The sequence below is a fragment of the Balaenoptera musculus genome, chromosome 21, assembly GCF_009873245.2.
Source record: "Balaenoptera musculus isolate JJ_BM4_2016_0621 chromosome 21, mBalMus1.pri.v3, whole genome shotgun sequence".
NCBI lineage: Eukaryota > Metazoa > Chordata > Mammalia > Artiodactyla > Balaenopteridae > Balaenoptera > Balaenoptera musculus.
This window is the reverse complement of record NC_045805.1, coordinates 35,178,625-35,201,831: the sequence shown is the minus strand read 5'-3', so window position 1 is coordinate 35,201,831 and position 23,207 is coordinate 35,178,625. Positions and strand designations below refer to the sequence as shown.

Genomic DNA, 23,207 nt, shown 5'->3' with positions numbered 1-23,207 from the left:
ATGCTTTTGTTTTCTCTTTCCGGATAGCACGGACATCTTGCTATACTCTGTACATATATAGGCAATGAGGGTGAGGGAGGGGTTGGTGGGATGAGATGGAGGAGGGGGCCTCTTGCTGGACTGTGTGGAAGGTCCACATGGAGGGACGCTTGGGGAAGTCACCAGAGAAATGGATGAAATTCACAGCATCGGGAGAGGGGCCTCCCAGAGGTGTGGACGTGATGCTGCTTCATCTGGAGCCTGTGCCTCCCTCCTGCGTGATTTTGCACCCTCCTTCCTGCCCCTTTCCCCGTAACAGGCAGCCCTTACAGCCACAGTCGAGAATCAGGGAGAAAAGATGAGCTCACGTTCTCTTTGGAGGGAAACTCTTGGAAGAAGAGAAATGCTAGCATGCTTCCTTAAGAAATGGTTTACATTCCATCCTAGTCCTAGTATCTTGCATTTCCTACAGGGACTTAAGAGGAATGACATATCCGTGCGTCAGAGCCCAGTCTCTGAATGTGGGATCACACGATAGTTGTTTGTGTTCTTTAATGCTGCTCTGATGACTTGAAAACTCCATCTCCCCTCCCTTCTCCTCCGCCTTCCAGGTATGAGAAAACCTCAGAGCTGTTGCCAGTTCTCTAGGGAGAGGCACTGTGGGACTTGCTCCAAGTGGGTAGATTTCTGCCTATCTGCCCCATTTAGCCACTTTTGCTAATGGGTCCCCAGACATCTGCCCCATCTAAAGCAAGGATGGCAAGATTCCTGGCTAAAAACCTGGAAACCCCAGGTTCAACTCCTAACCTTGAACAAACCACCAGAGCTCTGTTTTCCCATCAGAAAGCCCTGAGGATGCCACCTGCCTGGCAGTCGCCACATGGCCAGTGAGGGTCCCTCAGTAGGCCTATCTTAGGGGAGAGAAGAGAAGCAAAGTCAGTGGGACAGCAGGTAGGACCGGGAAGCATGGAGTTAGAGGGGTCAGTTTGGGGGCTCTGGGGTCAGGGGAGGAAGCAGGGCTAAACTTAACCTTGACCATGCTGGTCAGACTGTGTGACGCTCTCTGCCACGGGGAAGAGGGAGTTGGGAAATCAGCACCTGCAGAACTACAAGTCCCTCAGGTGCCTCGTGGCTGTTATTAGCCAGGTGACCCCTGCCTGGCCTTGGGCGTTAGAGAAAGGAAGAAATCAACAAAGAGAGGTTTCCATCCGCCCAGCCCTGGGCACATGACGGTTTCCCTGGGTCTGATAGATTAGTGCGCAAGCACCGCCCTGTCCTCGCATGAGCTGGAACTTAGCTGTGTGAGTCACCGCAAAGTGACAGCAGACTGGTTAAAAATGTCTTCTGTGAGCTATCAGTGAAGAGGCCTTTCACTCAATACACTCATACAAATGTGATTATTTACTACATTTATTAAAGTGAAATATTGCTTACGTGGAAGCAAAATCTATTCCTACATGTGTATCATAGGATGGAGGTCCTTGTATCAACTTCCCAAGCAAAAAAGTCTGGATCCTAAGTGTAGACTTTCTTCTCCAAATGGCTAAATTTACTCCCTCATTGTTGAAACAAATGGGGTCCAGGGTGAACATTGCTGATGTATCCAAGTATCACAAGTAGCAGGTGCAGCAATCACTTAGTTCTTCATCCAAACCATGACTAGGCTTTAGTGAAAACTACCGCTCTCTGTGCCCTACAGAGAGCTTCCAAAGCATGATTCCCCCTTACAGAACCTCACAACTCTGTGAGGTTATACATTATCATTGTGCCCTCTTTGTGGATGAGGAGACAGATGCTTGAGGACGGTCAGTGACTTGCTGCGTCCTGAGGCCAGGATGCAGCAGCTTGGACAGAGCTCCTGTGGTCCATGCACAGGGGCTTCAGGAATATCAGGTCTAGTGACCTAGCCTTGCTGATATGTGACTTGAGTTTGGGGCTAAAGACACAGAAAACAGACACAAGTCAAATGAGAGGGGAAAAAAGCTTTCTCTACAATCATTTTGGGAATTTTCCATTTTTTTAACTAAGTCTTCCTATCTTACATATTTTATGTTTTGAAATTACAATGACTTTGGGTGTGTAAATGACATTAGAAAGACTTCCCTGGTGGTCTAGTGGTAAAGAATCCGCCTTCCAATGCAGGGGACGCGGGTTCGATCCCTGGTCAGGGAGCTAGGATCCCACATGCCGCGGGGCAACTAAGCCCGCGTGCCACAACTACTGAGCTCGCGTGCCTCAACGAGAGAGCCCATGTGCTGCAAACTACAGAGCCCATGCGCCCTGGAGCCCATGCGCACGCCACAGCTAGAGAAGAGAAAACCCGCACGCCACAACTAGAGAGAAGCCCACGTGCTGCAACAAAAGATCCCGCGTGCCTCAACGAAGATCCCGTGTGCCACAGCTAAGACCCGAAGCAGCCAGGAAAAAAAAAAAAAAAAGAGCTAATTCACAGCTTCCCTTCCCAAGAAAGCAACTTAAAAAAAAAAAAGAAAAGAAAATTAGCAGTAAGTAATATTAAAAATTCCCGCCAAATGCCATTTCTACAAACCCCACCTGTAGCTTTAAATTTCCCAAGGATTTTACCTCTTTATTTTGGTCTTCCTCTTCTCTTCCTCTCTCATCTCAAAAACAATTAGCTTTTTGAGTTTTCATCACCAGCTGCTAGGAGTGTTCAGGGTTTAGAAGGCAGAGTGAGAATAAGCAGGGCAGAAAGGGCCTCCCTGGAGGCTGGGGGCGGGGGCGGGGGCGGGGGCACAGGGACGGGGGGGGGGGGGGGGGGGTCGCAGTTATTCCCTGAGGTGCTGAGGGGAAGGGGGGGTCCATTTGTACACAGCAGATCAGAGAGAATAGCTTTAACCCTCTGTGTCTTGGATTGTTTTGCCTTAAAATAAAACCAGGGTCTGAAATATGTCTGTAAAGTGTATCAGTTTTTGATAGATTTTATTTAGAGAAAAGGTCACTGGCTCTGGGATTCAGGAGATGAAATGAAGCTCTGGTTCTGCCAGCCAACTAGCTAAGCGCCCTGACGACTCACTGAGCAAAGTGAGGTTACCCCGTCTGACCTCTGAGGTCTTTCCAGGTCTACCTTCTAGGATAAGTATGAATCTTCGAATCCAGAAAGGGAATGAAACTGTTTAATGAAATAAAAGTATGAAAATAATTTAATTTCATCTACCTCCGCTTGTCTCTAAAAATTAATTATTTTGTCAAACGGCTCCAGGGCAGGGAAGCTACCCTCAGTGGGCTTGCATTTCTCAGGGGATATGGGATTTCAGCGGGAGCTGGGATGTTCTCTACAGGACCAGCACTGAACAATCAGTTGAATGAATGAAACTTGGAAGGGGGTTAACATCCAGTGATATGAGTCAGTGCCATCTTTGGGCAGTAACACAAATCCCCACCACAAAATTTTAGGGCCACAATTGTTTGCTTTCTATTCCCTAAAGGCTGATATTTCTTTCTCTGGCCAGATTCCAGTTGAATGAAGTTCTCTTCTGAAGTTCAATACTGACCCCCAGGTACACCTAACCCCCAGGAGGAGGTCATTGATCTCATCTGTAGTAAATGCTTAATTTCTCAAGCCTATTTGACTTTCCTGGCCCGTTGTGAGTTTAGAAACTGTTCTGCTCATAGAATGATAAAATTCTAGATAATTCTGTCATTATATTAATCATTCTTGGTGAGCAATTTAGAATTTTTCAAAGAAGCTAGAACAAAGAGAGAGCTTGCACAAATGCCATATAGTAATTGGAACAGTGATGTAGATAAAAGTGCAGTGGTATCCCTTTTAAAGGATTTTGGTATTTAGAAGACAGTGTTGATCAGATTCAAAAGCTTATCTTTAGTCTGTTTTACACTGCATTGGTTTTGACACAGATGTCTTGATTTATTATTTGAGTAAATAAAACCTGAGGTAGCAGAATGGGTTTCAACTCTTTTTCATCTTGTGGTTTGCCTTGGCATTCCCATGACAACGTTCTCTCACTCTTTTTCTCTCCTTACCCCTTCCTTTGACGTTCACACAGATGTCCTGTGGTCATTGTGCAGGAGCCGCCCTCATGGCCCCACCTCACCTCCACATCTTGATGGGAGAAGAGGGCAGAGAGCGCACGGACCACTTCACACATTGCCCCTGAGACTTGTAGAAACGATTCGGGGTGGGAGCTGGGACCCAGGTCTGGCCCCCTCTTTGGTTCAAGTTAGCTAAGTAAGGGCGACCTCCTCACTCTGGGTCTAAACTCCTCATCTGAAATGTGAAAAGATCAGACTGTGGTTTCCTACCCACCAGCTCAAGATTCTAAATTCTTGCCAATCCATTTGCACCTGTGTTTGTGAAAACTCTACCAAAGCTACACCTTTGATGACAAATCTCTAAAAATCCATCATATTTAGAAGTCACTGCTGTTGGGAAACTCCTTTATTGGTAAAATTAGATACCTCTCCAGTATCCAGAGGATAAAAAGGAACCAAAATACATTTTTAAACAATTTATGCCAATATATACCCAATTTTCTAATCTCAAGTGTTAAATTTCTCTACAAAATATTGGTAGCACGAGTTAAGTATTAGGTTTGCCCTGAGAGATTTGGACAAAATACTGAATTGAGTTTTTTTATAACTATACAAAAAGGAGTTGTGTTTTGTTATTCTCCCATATTAAAAGGAAATACATTCGCTGAAAGGGATTGTTTTGTGTTTTTAGTCCCGTGAATTAATTACTCAGCAAAGGGAATATTAGAAATCGATTCCAGAATTAAGGCCCAGAATGAAGAAGAGGCTTGTCCGCACTCAGCCAGTTGGAATCAGTTCCAACAATTGCCTGTTTAACTTTCAAGTTTTGTGCCCTTGAACAAAAGTGTTCTATCACTTGCAGATTAGTTAGGATTCTTGGTTGTGTATGATAGAAACCCTCAAGGCTACTTAACCCCAATGCGGGGGATTCATCATGAGGAGAACCCTTGCCTGTAAGTGTTGGGTGTGTAGAACCAAGGGCGGGGGTGCAGCTGCGTCAGGATCACCTGGCATGAGGGCTCCAGAGCATCCAGTTCTCTTTTTTGTTTCTTTTTTTTTTTTTTTAATTTTTGGCTGCGTTGGGTCTTCAATGCTGCGCGTGGACTTTCTCTAGTTGTGGTGAGCGGGGGCTACTCTTCGTTGCGGTGCACGGGCTTCTCATTGCGGTGGCTTCTCTTGTTGTGGAGCACGGGCTCTATAGGCGCGCAGGCTCACTAGTTGTGGCGCACAGTCTTAGCTGCTCCGCGGCCTGTGGGATCTTTCCAGACCAGGGCTCGAACCCGTGTCCCCTGCATTGGCAGGCGGGTTCTTAACCACTGCGCCACCAGGGAAGCCCCAGGTCTCTCTTTTCAATTCACCTGTTGCCCTCTGCCCTTCCCAGCACTCTTCTCCGAATCATTCTTTCTCTTTTTTCACATCTGCTTCCCCTACTCCAGGGGGAGGAATATGGTAACCCACAATTCCCACATTTATATCTCCTCTCCTTAAAGACTGGGATTCCACAGACCTGCTTCCCAATCCCCCTGCGAAGAGGCGTCTTGGTCCAGTGCAGGTTGGGGGTTGGTGCCCACCCAACCTGCTATGGTGGGGACAGCTCATATGGTGCTATCAGGTCTACTGAGAGCCCAAAGGTGGTTATAACCATGTTAACCTGTGTGAGGGACAGGTCCTAGGAGTTGATGGGACATGGAGAGAAGGGGGCAGGTGTGGACGGCCAACCCAATAGATGACACAGACACTTTCAGGGAGTTTCACTTAAAATTTATAAAGTCACTGCTTTGTATAAATGTCCTATCTGAGCCCTCTCTGATTTTAGGGAAGCCAGTTTTTATAGCTCTTAAGGAGATTTTTTTAAAAAGCATCCCTGAACAAGTAATGTATTAGAATCAAATTATTGCCTGATATGACTTATAAATAGATTTGCTTCCAGAATCTGCTACTGGGCATAATATGGTAAGTTTTCTCTTTCAAAGACTTTTTTCCTTGTAGATTTTTAGAGACTGTAAAATGCTACATGATTTACATAAATATAAGTCCTTCGGTGAAAGCAGGGTTCTGTAGCCCTTTGGGTTCTATGTGTGATCTGTTCAACATTACAGCCACTCCCTGGGCTACTCACAGTATCCGAGAAGTCAGGACAGTGAGGAGAAGCCATGTTCCTTGAACTGAACCGTATCAGTGAAAACACGAGATGGGCAAAGGAAAGAACCCTGGCTCTACAGTGTCACCACTGCTGGGCCACTGCAGCCTGCTTTGTGAGGAAGTTCGCTCTCCTTCGTTCTAAAGGAATCAGCAGCTGTGGCTCTTTTTTGGCTGCCCTTTGGGTTGTGCACATATCCTGTGATTATATTTAGTCAATTTTAACTTTTTGGAATTTAACTTTCAATTTTCAGGATGCGTGATTTTGTATTAACCTTTCAATTACCAAGTCCAGCAGATCGTGAGCTAAAAAGCTCCAGGACCCTATTCAAGCACTTACAATGTTCTGTCATTTGAAAATTCCATTTTATCTGCAAGAAGCTTGGTTACTCTTGACTGAGTTCTCAATCTGATTGTATGATGAAGTAGCAGTTAAAATGTCACTCCATCCATCTCATGCCATAAGCAGAGAGATCTCAATCTTTTTCCATAAAGGATTTAAAGTACCCTACAACTATAGCACAAATAATAAAAATAATGATGAAGGTAAATAGTAATAAAGAATCAGTTCTAGGAAAATATAAATGTGTCAAGATGAAGAAAAGATCAGGTCAAGATCAGGAAAAGAACCCAAAAGAACATGCCATAAAGGCCAACAGAGCCGGTATGTTTGAAAGTCAAATTTGGCTGTGTGCTTTCTAGCTGCTCAAGGTAAAAGAGACATGGTTAGCTACACAGTTCTAACTGTGAGAGGGACGGAGGGAGGGAGGGAGGGAGGAAGAAAACAAGGGAAGGAGGGAGGGAGGGGGGAAGAGGTCCTCTAACATGTTCCACAGAAATCAATTCTCTTAGAAAACCGAATTTTGCTTGCCCTTTAAAATAACAGTAAAAATAGCATTTTGGATAAAAACTTTTCAAAGGAGGACTTAACATTTACTATTTCCCTGTTTCCTTAGATACATATACATATATACAACATAACTTAATTTTCTTGATAACTTAAGCAATTACTGTAACTGCAGTATTGCTTGCTGGCAACTTTAGATCTGTGAGACTATTTGCTTCTATGCCCCAAATACTCTCAGTTTTCTCAGTTCTTTTTGCTTTTTAGTAACTTTTTAGTTTTCTCCATGCTGGCCTATCACTTCTTGCTGCTATTAGTGTGTCTACCTCTAATATACTTCTTTTAATCTACCACAGGCCAGGAAACTAAACAGCAGATTTATTTAAATTGTAAGGCAAGTTTGTTAATTGCATAAAGTAAAAGTTGAGTGGCTCATCTAGCAGAAGGACTGAGTGGGCTCATCCAGTGGAAGGATTGAGTGGGCTCATCCAGCAGAAGGATTGAGTGGTCTCATCCAGCGGAATTTTTGAGTGGGCTCATCCAGTGGAAGTTTTGAATGGGCTGATCCAGAGGAAGTTTTGAGTGGGCTCAACCAGTGGAAGTTTTGAATGGGCTCATCCAGCGGAAGGATAGAGTGGCTCATCTAGCAGAATATCTCACAGGTTTTAGAAAGGACTTTTTTCCCTCTGATTTTTTAAAAATTAATTTATTTATTTCTTTTTGACTGCATTGGATCTTCGTTGCTGCGCACGGGCTTTGTCTAGTTGCGGCGAGCGGGGGCTACTCTTTGTTGCGGTGCACGGGCGTCTCATTGCAGTGGCTTCTCTTCTTGTGGAGCACGGGCTCTAGGTGCGTGGGCTTCAGTAGTTGCGGCAGGCGGGCTCAGTAGTTGTGGCTCGTGGGCTCTAGAGCTCAGGCTCAGTAGTTGTGGCGCACGGGCTTAGTTGCTCCGCGGCATGTGGAATCTTCCCGGACCAGGTCTCGAACCCATGTCCCCTGCATTGGCAGGCGGTTTCTTAACCACTTCGCCACCAGGGAAGTCCCTCTTCTGATTTTGCGTGTTCAGAGATGATACTGTTGCTTTCTGTGACTATGGCCATGCTAGGGATGAATAAAGTTGCTGAACAAATAACTTCTGGATTCATTTATTCAATAAGTATTTCTTGACCACCAGCTATGTGACGAGCAATGTTCCAGGCACGGGTGGTACAGCAGTGAGTTGACAAAGTCCTTGCTCCTACAGGGAATGATAAACAAGCAAACAACACACGGGCATAGGACTTCAGTTGGCCACAAGAGCTTGGAAGAAAATAAAACAAGGGGTGATGAGGGGAGGGTGCTCGAATGAATGGTTTAGTTTATGTGATGACAGAAGGTGACCTCAGAGTTAAGCCTTGAGTGACAGGCAGAAGGCAGCCACGAGAAGATCAGGGAGGGAAGGTTCTAGGCAGGGTTAGCGGAAGAGTCCCCTGTACCTGCAGGGTCACTGGGGAGCATAAGTTACTGTGAAGCTTACTCAGAGCTATAGGCAGGACCAGATCACACAGGGCCTCTTAGTTTTCGGTAAGGATTTTGAAATTTATTCTAAGTACAGTGGGGAGCCTTTGGAGAGTTTTAAGCAGGAGAGAAACACAGAAATTAAGGGAAAGGTGGGTGTGTTTATGAAGCGACCTTCCTACAGTTACTCTGCAGATTACAGGTTTGAATCTGCCTCCCATTTCCTAATCTTGTCAAAGAAGCCTTGAGGCACACAGCTTAACTCCCTCTGAACACTGGGGGCTCTAATTTTCTTCAGAGTCCTTTAGTTCTGAAATGTAGAGGTTTGATGAGGTCCTGTGGACACAGACAGGTGAAGGGGGAGAAAACTCCAGTTACGCAAGGATTTGAGATTTCCCCAACTGAAGCTGTGTTCTAATGATAGACAATAGAGTAGGTCTTTTCCATATTTGTAACCTCAAAAAGTTAAACCTATTGCAGTGCATAGAATTTATGATTTAAATAGGACCCCCCCCCTTTTTGAGCATTACAAAATGCATTGCACATAATAGGTGCTCCATAAATATTTCTCAACTTTAGTTTATGGCAAAACCACACTAAGTGACCTTCTCTTTTACCAATGCCTTCCGTTCTTCCCTCAGGTGCTTTCATCCCTCCGGTTCACATCTGTAGGCAGTGAACTGTGAGGCCATCCATGCCAGGAACTCGGCAAGCAAGGGGTGGTTGGCACTCTTGGAGTCCATCCAAAGTAGAATAAAATTTCGAACTATCGTTGGGGTCATAAATTTAGCCTAGTGGTGTTTCTATGAAAATGTATTTCTCTTGTGGCTCAGACTAAAATTTAAGGAGTTCCTGGGTGGCCCCCTAGCCAAAGAATTACAGTAATATTTCTGGCTGAGCTTGGTGACCTAGTTTTCTGGATCTGCTTTGTGAATAATCTTTATGAATAGTGACCCCCAATAGCGGTAACTATTCTCCTAATGAACCAGCTTTACTCCATGCTTTAAACAACCTCTAAAATAAATTTTTTCTATTTAAATAAATCAGTCTACTTTTCATGCCATTTTAGAAAGCTCATGGCAAATTCTTTCCCTTCTCATCCTCGATCTGTTTTACTAAATGAGCTTCTCCTTATAGTTCTCTGCAAACTGCTCTCCTACCACCTTTATGCTGTTTTGTGAGCCACTGAGGACCGGCTGCCTTTGTTTATTGTGTCTTGTTGTTCGCAGCTTCTGAAGACTTTTGAGAAAAAAGCATCACATAAATCCCGTTAGAAGTAATGGCAGGAATTACACTGTTGACTACCTGTAATTTACTTTAAGCATTATTAAATGTTTCTGTAGGTCCTTTATAAAGCACAAAACAGAGGCAGAAGATTCTTTTTTTTTTTTTTCTAATTATTCCAGTTTTTTTTTTCACACACACACACACACTGTGTTTTATTTTTACAAGAGATAAATAGACTGACACCAAGCATTGTAAATGGATGACCACAACAAAAGCAACAATGATTGCAATTACCAAACACGAAACACACTCATACTATGTCGTAATATTGACATTCAGTCCAGTAATCCTCCACTGTAACAGCTCCTTTACTTTGCAGTGAAAATTGATTTGTATATTCTTTGCCTCTGAGTCCTTGTGGGATTTTTTTTTTTTAATTCAAACAGAAAGTCACAAAAATTATAATCATCCTCATCAGTTCACTCAGTCCCATGTAATTAATTTTTTTTTTCATCTTGATCTTTTGTTAGCACTTTTATGAGTTCATCAGTTTTTCATTAGAGTTCTGAAAATGCTTATTCATTCAGTTCAGCAGTACAGTTACCAGAAACCTGTACTTGTCAGAGTCTTTTCTATGAATTCCTTGAAGATGAAACCCTTTTATAGGAACATATTTGCAAAAGCATCAGAGTACACCCAGAACTGTCTGTAAATGCCAAAAGACTTAAAAATGACCACGGTTAAAGATTTGATGAAAGTTCATAATAGTGCAATTGACAAGGAAATTTAGTTATTTCTGAGATATACATTTTAAAGTAATAACTAGAATTATGACTTATAACATTATACCGGAACATATAAGATTTTTAGAAATTTCACGTAATGTCTGAAACATTTATATTAACATATTTCCATACAGATAACCCAATGAAAGTTTAGTATTAGTTGTTTTGTTTGTTTGTTTTTTTATACTGCAGGTTCTTATTAGTCATCAATTTTATACAAATCATTGTATACATGTCAATCCCAATCGCCCAATTCAGCACACCACCATCCCCACCCCACCGCAGTTTTCCCCCCTTGGTGTCCATATGTCTGTTCTCTACATCTGTGTCTCAACTTCTGCCCTGCAAACCGGCTCATCTGTACCATTTTTCTAGGTTCCACATACATGTGTTAATATACGATATTTGTTTTTCTCTTTCTGACTTACTTCACTCTGTATGACAGTCTCTAGATCCATCCACGTCTCAACAAATGACTCAATTTCGTTCCTTTTTATGGCTGAGTAATATTCCATTGTATATATGTACCACAACTTCTTTATCCACTCGTCTGTCAGTGGGCATTTAGGTTGCTTCCATGTCCTGGCTATTGTAAATCGTGCTGCAATGAACACTGGGGAGGCAGAAGATTCTTTTTCTGCTTTCTGTAAGCTTAATGTTTGTGGTAGACAAACATATATGCAAAGAGGCATTTTTAGACATGTATATACAAGAAACATCAGCAGAATAAAGACAAAGGTTTACTACTTTGTAATAATCAGTGTAGGCCTGCAGTGGGGTGATTTAGTCAGGAGAAGATTCTTAATGGAGATGGGCCATCTGAGTGAAGGGAGGAAAGCTTGGATTGATAGAATGTAGAGAGGGCTTGAGTTTGTGGTTTCTCCTGAGTTCATGTGTGAATTTCATGATTCATTATGAAGGAACGCAACAACTATGTGGTCACATATTTAGAGAGTGAATGTTTTTCAAACTGAAAAAAATTAAGGTTTCTGGCTTGTTAGTTTATATCTTTTATTCGAAAGTATAAAAAATAAATTTAGGGGCTTCCCTGGTGGCGCAGTGGTTGAGAATCTGCCTGCCAAATGCAGGGGACACGGGTTTGAGCCCTGGTCTGGGAAGATCCCACATGTCGAGGAGCAACTAGGCCCGTGAGCCACAGCTACTGAGCCTGCGCATCTGGAGCCTGTGCGTCTGGAGCCTGTGCTCCGCAACAAGAGAGGCCGCGATAGTGAGAGGCCCGCGCACCGCGATGAAGAGTGGCCCCCGCTTGCCGCAACTAGAGAAAGCCCTCGCACAGAAACGAAGACCCAACACAGTCATAAATAAATAAATAAATAAATAAAAGATTAAAAACTTAAAAAAAAAATAAAAAAATAAACTTAAATTAGTCAACTACATTTACTGAAAAGAATAAAATATCATGAGAGAAGCACACATTCCAGGATTTAAAAATAAGCATAATTTAATGCAACACCGGAGAATTTGAAACCAAGACCAGAAAATCTGGACACAGAGTGCCACGTCTGTGCCTTAGAGAGTGGTGGCCCCGCACCGGAACTGGCCGGTTTCCTTTCCCAGGTGGCAGGTGATGATGGCAACTGAACAGGGCCGCTTTGGGAGGCGTTGCTAAGAGACGCAGAGATGCAGGAAAGGGCCCTGCATGCCAGACCAGTCGGTGAATCAGAAGCTGTTTCTTGCAGGAAGCAGGGGAGGCGGATTGACTCTGGGACGACTCTGTGAATGAGCAAATGTGCAGGGACTGTAGCTTGCTGTAGACACGAAGGATCCTGCTGTTTGGACAGCAAATCGAAGCAGGTGATCCAGGCTGGGAGCAGGCCCCTGTGACTCCTGAACGAAAATGACGTTTAGAAATCTGTGACACTAACAACACGTCATGTCGGTTCACAACAGTAACGTGTAGATTGGCTTTCCTGCCTCTTTCCCGCCCAGACGGAATCGTTATGATTATTAAGACCTCTTAGGCCTCTTAATCACGAAGACCAGCCCAAGAACTTGAAGCACTCATTTCCCTCCCTTCACAGCCTCACTGGGCCTGCCTATGCTGCTGGTGGAGCAGCCTTTGCCTTCTGTTAAGGGCAGGAAAAAGACAAAATAAGTTATTTCTGACTGTAGAAGGCATCAAAATCCATCAACACGCTCAGAGAGAGAGCCATTTCATTCTCTTGTTAAAATCACATTAAAAGCTAGCTGCAAACCCCCATCCTATTGGACCTCAGCTATGCTCAGGGCTCCCTGTCTGCTAACTTTGGGCCAAGGATCCAGAAAGGTCATGACAGGAGAAGTTAATGAAATCTTGCCCTCACATCTGCCCTTCAGCACGTGGTCGGCATGAGCGCAGCCTTGAAGAGCTGCCCCAGGGGCCAGACTCTGGTGAGAGGCCGGCTCTGCCTGCCCCTTCCTCCAGGGTGGCCTTGGTGAGTTACTTAATCTCTCTGTGCCTCAGTTTCTTCAGCTGTAAAACAGAGGTTAAATGAGGACCTGCCTGATAGAAAATAAGGATTAAGTGTGTACTAACATTTAAAGTACTTGGAACCATGCCTGGCATTGAGTTTGCAGATGCTGGGGGACCCCTGCTTGGATTAGCTCTCTGTCTGCTGGAACTTTCCCCAAACTGCGTCCCACCCCAGGCCCTGTGCTGCTTCTGTGCCCCAGGCTGGGGGCGGGACTCTGCACTTCTGGAAGAATGACAGCACAGAAGTAGGGGGTGGGGTCTTCCCTCTGAATGCCTGAATACCCTCCCCCATCTCCACCCATAAAGATGAGGGCTATATTTTCTTTGTTTAATCATAAATTCTGTTATATATATATGCTTAATATCTGAATTCACTATGATTTCATCACCCACTATGCAGAACTGATGGGACCTTGAGAAACAGAAAATTGTTTAAGCTTAGAAATGTAGGAAAGCAAAAGAGCTCTCTGTAGTTGGAAGAGTAAAGCCATGTGCCTCAGGGTCCTGAAGACAAGGTTAGCAAGTGGGAGGTAAGATAGCAAAGCCTGAAAAACCCTGGCCAACAGCTTCATGGCGTCACTTCATAACCACGACGGCCTCCCCTTAATTCCCGCCCCTTTCCCCCTGCTTAGAACTCCCCAGCCCTCACCTGCGCCCCCCAGGAGTCACAGGATTCTCTTTCTGCCCCTTTGCAGGCACAGCATCCTCTCCTCCTCTCCCCAGACACTTGTTACCGCTCTTCAGTGTGTCTAACCGAAGGGAAGGGTCCTGAGGAGACCTGTGCTCCTGACAGAAACCTCCCTGGGCACAAGTGCGTGTTAATAAAGTATCCTGCCACTCAAGAATGTTTTGAAGAGGTTTTCATTGTTAGACCACATTCTAAAAGTAAAACACTTAAGCCAGGTGTACCTAGAGTTAAAGAAAACTTGGATTTTACAAAAATGTATTGGATAAAACTCTAGGGGTTCTCTGGGTTTAAGTTTGCTTGGTTAGTTCCAGTGTCCTTTTTATTTATTTATTTATTTTTAAGGAGGGAATACCAACCTTTATTTATACTTGGGTTCAGGTTCAGAGGTATTTTAGAATATATAGCAAAGCAGGAAAAAGCACAGATTCTGGGATCAAGTCTCAAATTCCAAAACAAGCATATTAACTGTGTTACAACAGGCAAATGTTACCCCCAGTTTCTTCGGTAAAATGGGGGGAGCATCACCCCAGCTTCCAGCATCTGGTACAGCTGCCTCCCCTCCCACCCCAGCTCCCTCACAGGCAGCCCAGCTGAGAGAGCACAGCTCTGCAGGTCTCAGCTCTGCTGGTCAGGGTGGGACTTGGTGAGTCACTGAGCCTCTGAAGTAGCCCCTCTCCCCAGTGTTCACCAAAGGCAAATAGGGGCTCGTGAACTGGTACAAGGACCAAGTGAGAAAACCACACACAGGGGTTCACTAAATCTTAGTTATTATGAGTCTTGCCCAGGACAAGGATGAGGCCAGAGTGTCCAGCAGTGTCCAAAGTGGGTGCTCAGGACAGTCTATTGGGTATAGAAAGAAAGAGGTGGTACTTCTTCTTATATTTTTATATCTCATCTTTAACATTTTTATTTTGTGCTTTAAAATGTACAAGATATATTAATATGAGAGTATTAATATATCAATCATAAATAAATATGTGTATTTGGGGAACAGATGCTCAAATGATTTTGCCGATGGTGTTGAGGGGAATGGTTTAAACATTGTGAGGCTTATCAGACTCAGAACTGTTAAAAAACAAAATTCAACTTAGTAAATTTTAAAGATCTTAGTGGTTTTCTTCAATGATTCGTGAATCAGGCAGCATCCCATCTAAGCAGATAGAAAGGGGCTCCAAGGTGCTGTACAAAATGAAAGACTTTTATAGGCCCAAGGGAGTGGGAACAAGGAAGTTATACCAGCCAACAGTGGGGTGCTTGTGTCAGGTCCCTTTCCCGTAGGGGCTGCAGGGGTCTATCGGGCAGACGACCTCACTAGTGCTGACCAGGTGATCCTGATGGACGGGTTTAAGACTCCATTCCTGGGAGAGGCTGAAACTGTAGTAAAGTTAAGCCTGGGTTTGGTGATGTGAAGCTCAGCAGAAGGAATTCCATTTGGGGCCTGTTGCCTTGTGTTTAACAGAACAAATATTCAAAACAAATATCATCTACATGACAGTTTTGTCTAAGCCTTATGCCTCTTGCTGCTACCACGATTCATCCAAAATAGGGCTGGAGCACCTATTTTACTATGGCCTACTTCTGCTCCAAATTCCACCGTGCAGAGGTTTTTCCCGCACCACCAAGCAATTCTCAGACACCAGCTGGGTGTCCCACAGTTCAGTTAAATTCTGATACTACCTACATGGAGATGGCGTCAGATCCCAGAGGTTAAGGGCTCGGTCCTATAAGACTGCCCCTTCCCCCTCTTCAGACATCAGTCACAGGTCTAGACTGTCACTGGTGCTTCTGACCCACCGGCTACAGATGGGAGGTTCCAGAGGGCCCCTCCTCAGGTTCAATTAACTTGCTCAAGTGGGTCACAGAACTTAGAGAAGCATTCTACTTACTAGATCGTCAGTTTATTATAAAGGAGATAACTCAGGAACACCCAGGTGGAAGAGATGCAGAGGGGACAGTCTGGGGAAAGGGCACGGGGCTTCCATGATCTCTCTGGGCACCACTCCCCTGAATCTCCAGGTGTTCACCAACATGGAAGCTCTCTGAACCCAGTCCTTTTAGGGGTTTAACGGTGGCTTCATTACACAGGTGTAATTGATTAGTCATTGATTGAACTCAATCACCAGCCCCTCTCCCTCCCTAGATGGGGTGGCGGGGAGGGAGTGAAAGTTCCAACTCTGATGGAGAATAGGTTCCTCTGGCACCAGCCCCCTTCTTTAGGAGCCTCCCCCAAGTCACCTCAATAACATAACAAAAGACACCTCCTTGGGTCTTGTCTTAGGAAATTCCAAGGGTTTTAGGAGCCCTGGGACAGAAACAGGACAAGACCAAAGACATATTTCTTACTATAAATCACAATATCACATATAGGCAATAGACCATTTCACTCCTAACCAGAATTCCATACAAACAGCTTTAAAGGATGAGATTTGGAGAAGGGTTGCCAAATTTAGCAAATAAAGATAGCAATATTTGGGACATACTTTTTAGTACACTTATTTGTTGTTTATCCGAAATTCAGTCTTAAGCGGTATCCTGTATTTTATCCAGCAGCACTTGTTAGGAGTTGGGTCTGGTGTTGAAGGCGCATTAGCGAGAGACCTTGGGCAAATGACTTAGCTCTTCCGGGCCTCACTTGCTTTGTGCCCTCCGTTGCTGTGAACATCCTTTTTACAGTGGATATCAGCACTTAGCATGGTTCCTGCACAAAGGAGATAAAGGTCTAAATTATAGGTATTATCGTGATAGATGGCTCTGTTACTTGCAACTCCGTTTCAAGTATTTACTACAAATCTTACCTCCTTTGCTTGAAGGTGGGATCCACATTTGCACAGACTTGCACTTAACGTGTGCACAGTTTGTTGAATTTTGCATAAGTACTGCTTCTGCCCAAGCACTTCCACTGAGTCTGGTTGACTGGCTCTTGGCTGGCCCCCTCTTCCTATTCTCCTATTCCCTTTTCCTTCCCGTAGGGAGAATGAAGCTTTGTTCTCAAGTTATTTCAAGCAGGCTAAGCCCTTGTGGAAACTGCTTCAATCAGTTTTTATAGGCCACTAGGTCCCACAGGATGTGTAAGATTTATTGTTCATATCAAATTGAAAAACTCCCCTGTGTAAATCTTTGAAACTACAGATGAAAATGAATGGCATTCACTGCAACCACTGTAAAGATTTAAAGACATTTGCATTCAAGCTGCTGAAAGTAAATGATTATGGATGCCGGGTGGCTATTCTTTTGCTGAGTTTAGACCGTTTAGAACAACTTGCCCAATGTTATCTTGATATTAATTCAGGGTGTGTGAAATGTCCCCCTCAGAGCTGTGGGTTGGACATGATGGAAACTTAGACATTTCTCCACAATTATGAAGCATAACAAGGGTTTGGGGGAGGGAACCCAGGACAGCGATAGGGGATAGGGATGGTGGGAAAGACTTCCTGGAATGCTCACGCACCCAGACCATCCCCTGAGAGGAAGCAGCGGTGCCCAGGAGAGAGCGCCAGCATAGTTCTCACAGTCACAGCACGCCAGCTCCCGACGTCTGTGTGTCGCTGCACTGAGGCACTTCGCCCGCCTTCCACTTGCTGTCAAGAAGGAAGATTAAAGTGAGAATTAAAGACTCTCTGGGTCTGACTTTATTTTTAAAAAGTCCCTGACCTTAGCCCCCCGCCATTTCAACTCTGCTATTACTAAGCATCCCCCTGGGCCACCCACTCTGCTCAGGTGTTCTGGGGCCTCTGCTAGGTAGGTATCCCCCATATGCAGGCTGCAGAGGAGCCAAAATCAGGGGACTGCGCAGTCAGTCCTGTGTTCCCAGGGTGTGGGCAGATGAACTGGACTGAAGTTCCAGGCATGCGGAAGACCATTCTCTTCCACATCATTATCAGCAAGCATTTCCCACATGCCAACTGATGGAGGGATTTTCCTTCGGACCCCCGGGTGTTCCACGTTGGGAAGCTAAAGGGAGGTATTTGCAGTGGACAGAAGAGACAGAATGCCGGGCACGCTGCTCCAAGCCAGCTAGACGACGCACAGTGCACCAAGCTGATAAGCCCAACCGTCACCTGTTGGCTCATAAGGGGGAGATCAGTCACCCAGCCGCAACCGCTGCGGGTCCCTCCGGAGCAGCTCTTGCCTGCATGGCCCTGGGGGCTGTGGTCCACTTCAGCATAAGACAAAGCTCCCACCCTGGGCCTTGAGCATCACCCCTTGTCTGGACCATCCGATTGTATTTCCATCTTCTAGTTCCATCTGCCCATTTTTGTGCAATTTCTTATCCCCTCACAAGTTACGATTCAAGCTTTTGAGCTCATAGAACACACGGTCAGAGTCCAAGGGCTTTCCTGGTGCTCTTTCTGTAGGAGGCGTTTTGAAGGATGCTGTGACTCTGGGTAAATGACAGCTTTCTGTTTCCTTATCTCTCACATGAAGCTTTGAATGAGATGGCTCTGGAGTTTCTTCCAACTTTCGTATTCTTTGAGCCTCTGAGATGGCGTAATAGGTATGAATACACTATAAAGCAAAGAGGGGACAGAAAACTTAGGTACCACTACTGTTATTATTATTTTTCTTCTGAATTATGTCTCAAACTGAGGTGTGGCACAATACCAATTTCTCTCAATTCCTAGTTCCGGCAGATCGACCAATTTTAAAAACTGATAATTGAATGTCTGCCCAAAGAACCCATTAGTTTTACAGCTTCAGCAATCCACTTTCACTCATTTAGCAAATATTCAGTTTCAGGCTCTGTGCTAGACACCAGGGAATTAAAAAAAAAAAAAAAAAAAAGACAGACCTGCCCTTGCCGTGTGTATATTCTAGCTGAGAAGACAGGCATTGAATAGGTGATTAAAAGTATAACAAATGTTACAAGGAAGGTCAAGATGCTGTAGCAATGTGTAGTGGGAGCACCTACCTGGTTTGAGCGGGTAGGAAAAGCTTCCTGCCAGGAGGAACTCTCCAGGTTAATAATAAGAGCTAACATATATTGAACCCGTTTTATATGTCATCATGTTATGTGCATTATTTCATTCAGTCTTCATAAGAACCCTATCAAGTAGGGTCTATTATTGTTTCTACTCACAGACAAAAGAAATCAAGGCACAAGCGGTGACAACTATGCCCTCACAGCTAGTTAGAGATAGCCCTGGATGTGGGTGCAGGAAGCTGTACCCCAGTCTCGGCCGACTGGTAGGAAGGAAGCTGAACGAGCCGGGGGCAAAGGCTGGGACAGGCCCCGTGCCACCTCGTGGGCTTCGTGAGCTGACGCTGCAAGGAAGCTCCAACAGCCGCGTTGTCCGTTGGTCCTTCAGATAGTAACGTGCTTCTGAAGGAACAGCTGCTTTCTAATTCAGGAAAGAGGCAGACGGAATGGTTCATACACGGTCAGAGGTTATTAGGGTTTGTGAGAAGTAAAATCTCCTTAAAGTAAAATTTCCTCAGAAGTGGGAAGGGTTGCATAATCTAATTTTCTAATAAGCCTTAAGTGAGAAAACTCTATAATGATTTTAACGCAGTTCCACCTGGTATTCAATCAGGTGGCAATAATAGTAGATGTTCACTGTTTTAATGATAGAATGATTCTAGCCACAGTCACAAAGGCATTGATTCTAGCAGGTTATTTTTCTCCAATCTTGGAATCACATGCTTAGGGGAAATGTAGAAATAATGAGGAAATATTATAACGGTGGGAGGAGGACTTTTCGTCCTGACACTGTGAGCGGTTCTACGCGGTTAACCTGAACATGTCTTGGCTGAGGATGACTTCACAACATTCAGGAGAAGGGTCTGCTGGGCCGCGTTTAGATTCCTCCAGTGTTATTAAAGCGTTTCCACCTTAACTTCAAAAGAAGCAACATAAGCATGACCATGTCCAATATTACTTTATCTGGGTGCACACAAAAGCATCTTTAATTATTAGGAATTACATGCTATTAAAACTTAATTAACTAGAGTTCCGCAACCTGTAGTTCTCAATTAACTTGAATTACTTTTTGTATTGTATCTAAGGCTTATGGGAAATTGCCAGATTATAACGTGTTAAAAGAAAAATAAAACCCAACTCAAACATTTTAAGACGAATGAATCTCACGTTGATAGTGCACCTTAGGCCAGGATTCTGGGCACACCTACACTTCCGCTACACTTGGTATTGTGAACTTGGGAATCACATGGGTGTGTCTGGGAGTCCTCGTATGCTCACTGTTTGTCTCCAGACGAGTTATTTCATTTCTCGATGGTTCAATTCATTCATCTGCACAAAGGGGGTCATAGTACCTGTCTCGCTGTAGTGTGGGAAGAGCAAAATGGGATCACATGGGTAAAGCAGAGGGCCACTCAGAACAGGTGCTCAGGAAACAGAAATCATTGAAAATGATTTAGCCTGGGCCACCACAACATCACAAATCATCAAAGAAACGTGACTTACATTTGCTATTCTGTGCTAACTCTGACAGAAATTATGCCTTCATATTTTCAAAAGTTATTTTTGATAATGACTTTTGAAAATATGAAGGCATATTAAAATTCATTTAATAATGAATTTTAATATTTTTAAAATTAAAATATTTTCTGGTTAACCCTTGGTAAGCTATAATTAAAGTCAGCTAACTAGAATGCCCAATTTAAAAATATTCAGATTAATAAACACTTGATTTTTCCTGTATTCAGAAACTACAGTGTTTTATCTATAGAGAAATAGGAGTATCTCTCAGAGTTAATAGAACTGTCAGCTCTGATTTTAACAAAGTTTAAATAAAGTGCCAGCCAGGAATTAGTGCTGTTTTTCTCTGCCTTTTAAAGCTAATTTGGAATCCTTCAAGTCTAACTGTCTCACACATGTTTTCTACTTGATTTCTTAGTTTTGTTTTTTTGCTGAATACCTATTAGCAGGTTTACTTTTGTAGGGCTAATAGACTTTTTTCTTGACTAATTTTGAATGGTAGCAAATTTTCTTTTCTCTTGCATTTGGGGCAAAACAGATCAAATCAAATAAATATGGCTTCTTGAAAAGGTTGATTTTTCAAAGGTGGGTCCTAACATATGTATACCGTAATATCTATGTGAAATATAGGCTAATCTATCTTACTGGTCAATATGGATTTTGATGTAATATCATGTTTCCCAAAAAGTGTGGACCTTAGGTAGTAACACAATTTTACCATTTTTATTTTAAAAAGTTATGTATTTTAAAGAATATTTGTATATACCTTCTACTTACAGAAAATGATACTGGTTTGCCATTTATTGATAATAATTCTGAAGATTCCTTTTAAAACTATTTAAGTTAGGGACTTCCCTGGTGGTCCAGTGATAAAGAATCCACCTTCCAATGCAGGGGACACGGGTTCGATTCCTGGTCGGGAACTAAGATCCCACATGCCGCGGAGCAACTAAGCCTGCGCGCCACAACTACTGAGTTCGCACGCCTCAACTAGAGAGAGAAAAACCCTACGCCACAGCTAGAGAGAAGCCTGTGCGCTGCGACGAAAGATTCCGCGTGCTGCAACTAAGACCCGACACAGCCAAAAATAAATAAATAAATAATAAATAAATCTTTTAGAAAAAACTAAGTTAAAAAACTTTAGGAATTGAACAGATATTATTCCTATACAACAAAAATTGGGCAGATGGCGCGTAAGGGGTGAAGCTGGGAAAACAATGGTCTCTTGCTGCATCTGAGGAAACAGGCCACAGTTTACTCATCCTCCTCCCCCAACTACCAGCACAGTGCGAGGACCACCGCAGCGCAGCTCAAAGCAGCACTGGAAGATTCAGTACATTAACTGGCCCCTCCACTTCTGCCATTCGAGGGCCCCTCTACGTCTAGAGGAATCAGTACTTTCATTTTCTTTTCAGTTGTCTACTGAGAGAGATATATCGTGTAGCCACAAGCTTGAATATTTAACAGTTGATTGAGTTTATTTGTGCCCTGGACGTACAAGGTGCAATGAAGGAAACCAGAGAAGTGATAGGAATGGTGACTGTCCCCAGGGAGTTTGCAGTTCCCCTGCAAAGGCACTTAGAGGGCAAATTAGGCATGTAGGTCAGCAAATATCACTGGATGTGGCGAATCTTATCCAGGATGGGGGAAGGAGTTATCAGTTATCGGCAAGTTTGGGGAGGAGATGGGACATGACTTTGAAGGAAGAGGTGTTTAAAATAAGGGAAAAGAAGAAGGAGAACATTCTAAGCTGGGTTAGCCATGTGTGTAAAGTCTGCAAAGTGATGTTTTTAATGCATATTTAACAAATTCACCAGCAAGCAAACACAATAGTAATAACTTTCTCCTCCTGATTGAAGCCCAGTATTTGCGATCTAACATACTTGTTGGTTGAGACATTTTGTTAATTTCGTCTTGCTGCCAATGATTAAATTATTGGCCTTGTTCTTTTTTTTATTTTCTAAAACATTCTCTAGCTGTAAGGCTCTTGACCAATTAGATTACTCTATCATCTCTTTGGCTTGTTTGTTTTGTAAGTGTGGTGTGGTCATGTGTGTTTATTTATAAAGACTGCCAACTATGATTTCACTTATTTCTTTTAGGAAGTTCTCTGCTGTGATGGGAAACTGGGAAGCGGTGAGGACAAATGGGGCATGAGCAGATGCCACTGGTGGGGGGCACGCACCTGGCTGATGTCTGGGAAGCCTGCCAAGGCTATGGAGGAAACCCAGGCTGATGAATGTGCCCTACTATGCTTTGTGGATGATTGAAAGGGGCCAAAGAAAGGGCCAGTCAGAGGAGGTAGAAGCCAGGAGCCTTCAGCTAGGGGCAGCTGTCACCTTGCCAAAGAGACATCTAGACACCAGGGTGGGCACCTCTGAGCCACCTGCCATTCCTCAGCCTCAGGCCCTTGCAGGCCTGTTGCTTCCATGTATCACATGTCATGTCCCTCTTTCCTCCTTTAGTTGACTTTATAGTTGAGGATATCATAAAGCAGAATTCCACCTTAGCAGTGAGATGAGACGATGGTCAGTGGGGCTTCAGTATGGACACGTATGTGACACTGACAAGCTCTGCTGGTTGTATTAATAGGCTGATGTTGAGCTGCATGTGAAGATCCAGGTCTCCATGACGACAGACACAAGGAATTAGTAATCCTACACGTGAAGCTGCAGTTTTCCATATATTGATAAGTAAGAGGTAGTGACAGCAAAATCTCTATATGGGTATTCCTACACTTCTTGGAAACTCGAATTTTACAGTGTTTTTTAAAACTTTTCCTCTGGTCACCTGAAACACATATTCCTTAAATCCCCAAACTTCAAAATGCACGCACTTCAGCTGCCATTATTCCCAAATAAGGAGGAAGACACACCCCACCTCCACAAAACCTGACGTTGCAGGGAGTCAGGGCCCTCCAAGCATCATCTACAATATAGAGGCTGTCATCTAAAAGTCAGCTACCTTTAGGGCTCCTCTGGTCTAAAGCATTCACATCAAGCACAGGTGCGACCGCAGCCCATGTAGACTTGCTCTTCCATCGGTTCTCAAGGCAGTGGCTTGGGATGCGGTGCTGGGCACAGAGCAAGGTCAGAAGTTTCCATGGTTAGAGGAGACAGAAGTCGGCT

At 43.9% G+C, this 23,207-nt stretch overlaps 1 protein-coding gene across 1 annotated transcript in view; it reads left to right on the top strand.

Annotated features, from left to right (window-relative positions):
- Positions 1 to 23,207, top strand: part of PSD3 (pleckstrin and Sec7 domain containing 3) — a 550,392-nt gene that overhangs the window by 1,416 nt on the left and 525,769 nt on the right. The gene's annotated exons all lie outside the window — the stretch shown is intronic.